Here is a 10,521-nt window from a genome sequence, read left to right on the forward strand (position 1 = left end):
CTAATGGGCCTAACAATACAATACAAATAATACATTATATAATTGTAGCCCACTAATATCCCCCTGTAGTTTGATCAGGAGGAGACTTTCGTATGTTCAAACTAGATTTAAAATTGATGAAGAGTTGTAATGGTAGGCTTTTGGTGAAGATGTCGACGTACTGACCGGAAGACGGAACATTTAAAATTCGAATAAAGCCATGTGCATCCAAGTCACACATGAAATGAATGCCAATCTCAATGTGTTTCGTGCGTTGGTGCTGAACTGGGTTCACAGTGATGTACACCAAACTGATATTAAGAGACGGATTAGGCCACTAAGTGGGCCTTATAGTTTTTATGATTGTAGTAATTGTCTTATTTATTACAAAAAGACATTCACAATGACCAACATTGTTACGAAATGAGTCAAGGAACAAGATTTCGTGTGCCATTTATAAAGTATGGTGTACATTTCAAAGTACATGGTATTGTTCCACTAAGATTCATATCTGGCCTGAGTGGGTGACTTTAGAATGGGTGGATACAAAGTAAGGGCTCTAAGGGAGTTAGGAATTCATATGAGGTTAAAATGATATTTTCATAATGGTTCTCAATAATTGTTGAATAGAATGTTGATTTTTTTTTTGAAACCGGTGAATAATTTTAAATAAGACCCAATATTGGCAAGAAGTTAGTTGTACAAAAAAGCAATGTACAATTACATATTACCACAAATAAAAGGAGAGCAATGCCAGTTACTCCATTTAGAATTTTTTAATTTACCCCTATATTTGTGCCAATAGTACGTAATTGAAATCACATCATCGCAACTACAGTGGGGGATTGAATCGGATTGTTGTATAATCTATTATTCCTCGCCTTCCAAATTTACCAAATAAGTCCATAAAGAATTATGGATAATGTCTTCCATTTCTTAGGACAATTACCCCATCTTGAACCAAAGTCTAAGATATATGTTACTCCTAAGAATCGTTCATAGGGAATACCACACCATTTAAATATCCACTCTATAATCGATGAAGCGAAAAAGCAACTAATAAGTGTATGGTTAACTTTTTCATCACTTGTGTCACAAAGCCTGCACTGAATTGAATTGATTTGAAAACTTCTTTTTATAAGAGCATCAACTACATAATTTTACCCAGTTTCACCCTCCATACAAAGCATGCCACTTTTAGTGAGATAGATTTTAACCAAATGATTGTGTGACTGTCTCTAGCTGTGATCTTGGAGTCTACTAGATTACTAATCGCCTCCACAATGAAGTTTCCATCTGAAATAAGTGGACAACTAAAGATAGTATCGCTCTGCATGAAATAATGCTTACATAAAATAGATTTAAGTTCTTTTAATTCCGATTGGGCTTGAGTAGAAGTAGGTGCAAATTTCCACGCCCATTTAAAGTCATTTTCAACTCTCCTTTCAGTAATGTAACAGGATTTTAATGATTCAAGTGAATAGAGCCTTTGGAATAGAGATTAGAAATTGTGAGAGTCGATCCATTCCTCCTTCCAAAGGAGTGTAATGTTCCCCGATCTTATCTGTAGTTGAAAGATGTCTTATGGAACAATTCCTAAGCTCCTAAGATCAGAAAGGGAGTTGGTAATGTTCTACCAGGTGATGTTTTTTTTTGTAGCATCACTCCATGACTTTGTTTTCAGTCTATGCAACCCGTGAATGACTTTACACCATAAATTGTTGTTCTTGTTACATAGGCACCACAACCATTTGATTAGTAGTGATATGTTTTGGGCTTTTAGGGACCCCGCACCCAAACGTCTTTTACTTTTAGGAGCTAAGATCTTCTCCGATGTGATCCGATTAATTTTCTTTACCGTATTTGAACCTCCTTATAAGAATTCCTTCTTATTTTCTCGATATCAGCAATAATAGAGGATGGTGCCATAAAGAGCAACAAATAATACATATGAAGGCTCTAAAGAACTACTTTAACCAATGTGACCCAGTCTCAAAATAAAAGGGATTTGACTTTCCAATTTGATTATTTGATTGAAATTTATCGATCATAGGTTTCCAATGTTTCCTCCTCTTCATATAGTCCCCAATCGGAACACCAAAATAAACAAAAGGAAGAGTGTCAACCATACAACCAAGATCACTATCCTTTAGTTTAGTTTCATTTTCATCCACGCAAACAACAATAACTCTATGCTTATGAAAGTTGATCTTTAGGCCTGAAGAGATTTGGAAGCATCTCAAAATCCGAGCCAAAATTTTTATGTTATTGTGTGTCCATTCGCCCACGGAAATTGCATAATCCGCATAGAGTAGATGATAAATCATAGGTCTGTTGGTTGGAATTTTAATTCCACAAAAAATAGATTTACTGCATGCAGTCTTCATCGCAATATTTAAGCCATCCATGACAATGATGCATTAAAATGGTGAGAGACAGTTTCCTTCTCTAACACCTTTGGTGATTGGAAATTCGAAGGCCGGGGATCTATTTATTAAGAATCGAGGCCCGGGCTAAAGTGAGATACCCTAAATCCAGGATCTCCATCTAACACCAAACTCATTTGCTCCCTTATTAAATCAAAAAAACACAGTTGATAGAGTTGAAGGCTTTCTCAAAGTCGACTTTGAAGATGAACATCTTTTTCTCACCTTTTTTGCCCAATAACACTTCTCATTTATAATAAAGGGGCCATCTAGTATATTTCTACCTTCAACATACGCAGTCTGAACATCATCCACTACTGTCCTAATGACTTCAATCTTGATGCAAAAACTTTCATTTTGATTTATATATACAACCGGTGAAACAAATTGGTTTATAGCGACCAAGTGTGGTTGGGTTTTTAATCTTCGGAATGAGTTTGATAAAGGATGACTTACATTCTCTAGATATCTTACTTTTTGCTTCAAAGTGTTTAACACACTTAATCACATTAATCTTAATTATATCTCACTTTGACTTGAGTAGCTTAAAAGTGAAGCCATCCAGTCATGGAGATTTTTTGCTACCACAATTAAAGACAACTAATTTTTTTCTTCTTCGGTAAAGTTTCTTTCCAACTGCATGCATACAGTCAAAGAGATCTAACTGTTTGAACATACTATTTAGGAGCTTTGGTTGATCCGACCATTTTTGAAGGAATTTTGACCCAAAAAAATCAATGATCTTCATTTTTTAAGGGTGTTGCTAATAAGACATGCATTGGACACCCCATTAATTATTTTTTAAAAAGTCAACCTATAGTTAACTACATATAATCAATTTTTTCCGAAAGCAATACAATTTCAACCAATAAAAATATTTTAAAATTAAATTAAGGTGTATATATAATAAAATACAATTTCTTTTTAGTCAACGTTTATTAATCATCCCCTAATAGCACCACATTCCATCGTTACAACCGCCTAGGAAAACCAACATCCTTTGTTATGGTTCTTTTGAGTTGTAATAATTCCTCCCAAAGACTTTTGAGTTGGAATTTGGGCCTGAAAATCATTCACCAAGAATGAGACATTAGGGATTGGGCCGTTAGGTGAACTGGGCACATTAGGATCCGAACAGGCCTAGGGGTACTAGGGACGTGAACTGCGACTGGGTCTTTGACTGTATCATCAACATATGACTTTCCAGTTAGAGCTCTGGGAATTTCCTCATCAATAAACGAAGTTGTTTCGATTGTCGAGGGTTTTTGGAGGAGACACCGATAACGTTTTCCAGCATCGACTCACCAGGATCTCCGGCGGCCAGAACATTATACCCATTCTCAGGTGAAATTTCACCTTCTTCGAACTCAACATCTTCATTATCCTTCTTCATCCAGGTATTGGAGATATCATCCTCGTCATCAGATTCATCCGAATCTTATAAGATGTCCTTACGGGAGATTTGAAACGGGTGTCAATCCTAATAGTATTCCACGATCCCTACCTTGCATGAATTAACACCAGCGAAAATGGTAACCTCTTCATTGATTCTTTTCCTAGATGTAGTCAAGATAAAAATTTTGATGCAAGATCAATCGTCGGACTCCCATAACTTTGTCAGTGTTTCCAGGGTCTTGAAGTGGTTGCCAATAATGGTAAGGTTATCTGAGGACAACATATACAATGGGAAACCAATGATTTTGATCCAGACCAGCCTCTCGAATCTTACCTTGTCAAATCCATCTGCCTTTAGCCATTTGAACCACTTTACCCACAGATTTTTTTTTTTTCAGATAGGAAATCATTTGCACGAACAGAAGATTCACAATTTAACATAACTAACATACCTCCAAGGTAGAAAATCTTCATCCCTAGTACACCATCGACTTTAAAGATTCTTGTTAGATTACGAAGGTTCTCCAAACTTTGAACTTCCCCCATAAGTGCTTCTTTGGCGAAGAATTCATTTTTCTCAACCCACTCTCTAATATGAATGACATTTTCACAGGGAGGAGCATGATGAGTGAGAGATAGGTTGAAACCTTTAAATACATCTACGAAGGATCTCTGGTTGGAAGTGAATCTGTCCATGAGTGGTTTATTGTTGTTTGGAAATCCTGCTGACAGTCTATGAGAGGTGGTGAATCCTCTACCCAGATTTGATTTCCTGAGAAATCTGGCGACATAGCATGATATTATACTATCACCGTATTTCACTCTCCCAATCACTTCGTTTCCAGATCAGCCACCAGAGCAACCACGAACCACCACACCACAACCAGAGTACTCTCCGGTGAGAACGAAGAGAGAGAAAGAAGAGAGGGACAGAAGAAGGCTGAGAGAGAAGAAATCGGTCAAGAAGCCCTGGGCGTTGCGTCTGGTCGTCGGCACCACGATCCATCACGAAAACGACGAACCACGACCGACCGGGGTGGTGTGTACGGCCGTTGTTCATGGTCACGTAGACCACGATCGGGTTCATGGTCCGTATACCTTACGACCTAACTTCAAGCGCATTTTTCAAGAGCGATTAGAAAAGTATTTGATTATCGGGGATGTGTGGGTCATGTAATACATATGTTAAGGGTCAACTACTAAAGGGTCAATTTTTCAACCAATTATATAAATATTCAACATCCAACAGATATTCCATTATATAAGGACGACCTACAGACAATAAAACCATTTCAAAAGGATCACCTTGAGGGGAACGTTTGAATTTAGAAAATGGTATGTTACATTTATAAGTAGTCTTTCGTGTAGCTATTTCACTTGTGGTTATAGAATTTGTAAAGGAATTAATGCCATTTTCCTATCAGATTTAGTTGAGCATAAATATAAGTTGGTGTTAGTCGTTTAGTACGCTTGAAATAGCTCAAATAAAAGTCAATTTATGACAGAGTTTACGGTCTCTGAATGCAATGATTACGTTTCTTGTCTTTCTATTCTATGATACCAGGGACTCTCCCCGACCCGAGAACATAGGAAAACCAAGGAATATGTGTCTCCGACAATGACGCTAGCTAGCTAGAATGATGGTCGATACCCCCAAGAATCCACATCCATGACCCACAAATAGTCGCTATCAGGGGCTCCCCCAACCCGAGAACATATATAAGAAAATCTAGGAAGTTATGTCTCAGACCATGACACTAAATGGCTAGTGGAATGGCTGATACCCCCATGGATCCACATATCAATGACCCAAAAGCAGTTGCACAATGATACCATGGGCTCCCCCAGACCCGAGAGCATAAGAAAACCAGGGAAGCCATGTCTTGGACCATGACACTAGCTAGCTAGCATGATGGCCAATACCCCTAAGGATCCACATATCCATGACCCACAAATAGCCGCACACTGATACCATGGCCTCCCCCATCTTGAGAACATAAGAAAACCATGGAGTTTGTGTCACAGACCATGAAACTCATGCAGACTTTCCTTCGATAAAACCAAATGACATTCATGTCATTACAGCTCACCTCGGAGATCGTCAATCAAATGATTCAAGCATCGGAGCCTATAACTCAACTATCTGCTTCCTAAAGGACTACATCGTTGAATTTTGTCATCAGATGTAGAGTTTGCTCATTTTTTTGGAGCAGAAAAGTCATTGGCCAAAATCACTACCGAACTTCCTGAAGCTCATATTTTAGTTGAAGGATCCATCGAGGAACCAGAACGTGGTTATGTCTACCCCAAGATGAAGACCAATCAAAATAAATTTTTCCAGGTGCTAGAAAAACATCTTGTTCCTACCATGATTCTCCAAAAGTTCATCTCCAATGCGGTCAAGAGTGATTCTTCGGAACATGTGAAAAAGAAATTTACTGAGCATCTCAGATACATCGACGTCTGAAGCTGGCTTCAAAGTGCTTATCTATTTGTGTTTGATGAAGCGAAGTGTAGAGTCAAAAGATTGCTAAGGTCACTTAGGGGGAGATTTTTGATACATGAAAAGTGACTCCTTAGCAATCTGAATTGGAGCCTATTCTGAGGTAGAAGAAATCTATGATGATACCTATTCTGAATAGAAGATCTGTTCGAGCTACATCTTTCGTTACTTGCTATCTGATTCTGTATATTGCATTAATCATTCATAATATTAGTTTGTCTTTTAGTAGTTGTTTTATTGTACAACACATGGGACAAGATCAACAGATACGACTTTAACAGTCTGTTGATATGCAGTTGTCTTCTAGTCCATGCACTTTATGGGACTTGTATTTTTTCTCACTCCTTGCCTATTTAACGAGATGTAAGTTTGATTGTCTACACAAGACTGAGTACAACGTTCTCTATCATATTAATACCAAGAATCATTTAGTTATATCACTCTCTCATACATTCTTATTGTTATTAGGTTACTTTACATTGTTCATACTTATTAATCATTTTATATCTTGAACACTTTGTTCACATCTCTATTCTGAGACAAGAATGGTTTACCAGACTTGACTAGATCTTCATTAGTAGCAATCATTGATCTTAAGTTAATTCAAGGTTTGAGTTTTCAAACCTTTTCCACGCAGATCGTTTTTGCTGTTTCAATTTCCAATTAATCTGTTAATCATATGATATATTAATAAATTATCCTCTCTCTATTCAATAACTAGTTATGAAGGTAAATGAAAAAGGACTTTGATTTTAATTACAAGTATATACCAATTTAGATATGAGCTTAGACACCTCAATCCAATAGTCTCGTACTTGGAGAAGTCTATAACTACAATTTCAAGTATACACTTGACCCAAACAACAAAGTGTGCTCTGTGAAGAAAATGTCGAACTCTGATTTAAATCAAACATTGGACCTAAGATAAGTGATTAGCTATTCCTTCATTCTTCAAGATGTCATATGGGCACGAGACTTAGAATCCAATCAATTTCATTATCCAAAATTTTGTTTCCTGATTTCCCGATATTTTACGATGTCATTAGACTAATTAATTGAACACATCAATTTAGTCTTGACTAGGCCCAACACTATAATGTCAACACCAAATCACCAAAGGGACCAAATATATCTATTTTCCCGTTAGGGCGAAAGGAATGATTAAACTTAACTACATAACTGTGAACTTTACTCACCAAATCATACATGATACTATATTTTATAACCTTATAATACTGATGCGTTTTCGCAATACCAATGCAAAACCGACTTCTAAATCATAAATTGTGTATCTCCGTTTGATGAATAGAAGCTATTAACGTCTTACAATTACTTAAAGCTAGTTTCGTCTAAGGTTCCTTCCTTGGATGACCTTGAAATTTCTTCAAGAACAATAGTACTCCCTCCCACTGTCCTCTTTGATTATGAGCGCTCTCTCATGAAAGACTACACTTCATGCCACAAAGACCACGTTTTCACTAGGTCTTTAGAACAAGTATCCAAAGGAATTTTGTGGGTAGCCAATCAAAATAAATTTATCGGCTATGGGATCAAGTTCTTCATGAGTTTCTGGTCTTACGAGAGCTTCACAACACTAGATCATCATATGTGCAAGAGAGGGTACTTTCCTTGATGAACATAGTTGAAAACTTTTTAGCAATTAACTTTGAACATCTTGCAACTAAGCTTGAAGATTATCACATGAATGTTGGTTTGAAGGCCATTCATGAGTCTGCAATATTCAAAAGTTGTTTTTAACAGAAAACTTAGGGTACATGTGGTGATTTTCCATCAAAACTTATAAAAAATTGAATTACCTTGATATTGACATAATTTTAGGTCATAAGACTTCACCATCTTGCCATGCATGATGTTCGTGGGTGAATTCCTACCACCATCATCATCAAAACCGTAGGTGGGTATGTTTTTGTTCATGATTTTTCATAAGAATGGTCTAGGAGGAGAAGCACATGCAAGAAAACTTTGCAAAACTTTGAAAGAAAGTGAAGGAAGAATTTTGTGATTACCTGAAGAACAACACTTGATAATGAAAGTTTTTAGTGTCTTGAGCCTTATTTGATTGGAAAATTTTGTGGGTAAGGAAGAGTGAAGAGAAAGAATAAAGATTGTGATGGATGAAGAGCGTGAGAGAGAATGAGAGAGATGAGGAGTGTGTAAAAGGATAAAATGATGGATGATTTAGGGAAGAGTGATCTTGGGGAAGGGTAAAGAGCTGAAATTTGAATGAGTGAGGGCTCCCCCCTCTTTTCCTGCCGAGATTAATGCGCTATTAGATCGACATATTCAAAACAGATAAACAAGAATGAAGTAATCAAAGAACACAAGAATCGATCAAATGATGTCGAATAATTAAACTTCAACCCCTCAGAAGAGCTCGATTAAGAACTTCGACTGTAGAGGTGTGTATAGGGTTACAATGCAAAAGCAATTAATTCGATCAAAAAACACGTAGAGACTATACATGCATGCACTACAAATAGTCTAACCCTAACTTTAAATCACGGATGAACAGGCCCAATCCGGATAAACAAAATAAAACATTTATGCCCAATAAGACGCAACTCTAAAACCCAACAATCTCCCCCTTTGCGTCAATTGAGGCGAGACTTCAGTGTTGGACACAATAAGACGACTATCCTTATATAATTTTTGAAGGCCTAAACTGACGGCTACCCTTATATAATTTTGCAATTGCAAAAATCATATAAGTTGTTAAATCAACATCATAACATCATGATACCCTTTCTCCAATTCTTACCTGTTAACCAATTCCATATTCCCATTTTCTTTTAGTCTCCATTCCAAGACTCTCAAATTTCATTTCAAGCATATTTTATCATGTTAACTCCATTCCAAGTTATGATAAAGTTTTCCTCATAACTCTATCACCATCATATACCAAAAACCTTGATAACTAAACATTATGTACATATATGTAACTAAAAGATATTTACTCAAAAATTTGTAAGTAAAATGCACTTTTAGTCACCTTGTCTCCTACGGCTTGTGTGGATGATAACCTGAAATTGAGACTTCTTTGCTTGTACCTTCCTCTCGTTTCCTTATTCAACGATTATTCTATAATCATTGTTAACACAATTAATCACACATTTATGCTCATTAAGATCACCCTTTATTAATAAGGTTATGATATCTTTGATGATTAATAAGAAATCTTTACATCTACAACTTGAATTTATTCATCAAATCCCTTATCAAGTTCATTGTAACTGTGTTATATTCGTAAACATCAGAATTTACCAATTAAGGAATTAACTCATTAAGTCACTTCTTCCTTAATGTATGATCTCAATTCCTTAGAAATTCCAAATAGCGTCTAAAGCTCATAAATAATGTTTAAAGCTATATTCAACTATGTAATATCAATTAAAGAGAAAAGTTTCATCCACTGAAAAAAAATTCCCATCTAGGGTTTCAATGGAAAACACCATATCAAGCCCTAATTTCAAAGAAATTGATGTTAGAAACGTATACGCATTACCTTAATCCAACACATTGAAGTTCAAACCCTTCAATCCTTTGAAAATAATACTTGGGGAGTCTAAGTGTGTGTAACGTCCCAAAAATAAGACCCAAAAATTTCATTTTTAAATTTATAAAACCAGTATTCTAGAAACATCATCATAAAAATCTAGATAAAATAAATGTATCAATCGTCACATCATATTTGAGTAAATCAAGAAAATGTGGACGAGGTGGTGTGTGCTCTGCAATCATCCCAGTCTCTTCTAATTGAAAACCGAAGTACCTGAAACATAAACTGAAAACCGTAACCACAAAGCTTAGTGAGTTCTCCAGAAATATCACATACCATACACACATAAAGGGCTCCGCCCTGTCATCAGGCCCCGTCCAACATCAAGCCCTGCTGGGTATAAAGATCTATAACTCATCGGGCCCCGCCCAGTAAACATATATACTCATATAAACATGCAAACATATGCAAAAATCCCAACAACAATAACATACCATACAATCATCAGGCCCCGCCCACTGAGTATAACGGGCCCCGCCCAAACTCGCATAACGGGCCCCACCCACATACAAATCATATACGCCTAACTAGATACTAACATATAGAATAACCATCGGGTCCCGCCCAGTAAGCATACAAGCACATACACATGCAAGAGTCACGCAAACATCTAGCACCTTACATAACAAACCATGGACCGT

General features: G+C 36.6%; 1 long non-coding RNA gene across 1 annotated transcript; it reads left to right on the plus strand.

The window, feature by feature from the left end:
* Nucleotides 1-3,585: 3,585 nt before the first annotated feature.
* LOC111899660 (uncharacterized) lies at nucleotides 3,586-5,315 on the plus strand. The gene is made up of 2 exons (XR_006190650.2): nucleotides 3,586-3,937; nucleotides 4,036-5,315. It is a non-coding gene; the product is annotated as an uncharacterized LOC111899660 (long non-coding RNA).
* Nucleotides 5,316-10,521: the final 5,206 nt, after the last annotated feature.

This window comes from Lactuca sativa, chromosome 4 (genome assembly GCF_002870075.4).
Source record: "Lactuca sativa cultivar Salinas chromosome 4, Lsat_Salinas_v11, whole genome shotgun sequence".
Classification (NCBI taxonomy): Eukaryota; Viridiplantae; Streptophyta; class Magnoliopsida; order Asterales; family Asteraceae; genus Lactuca; species Lactuca sativa.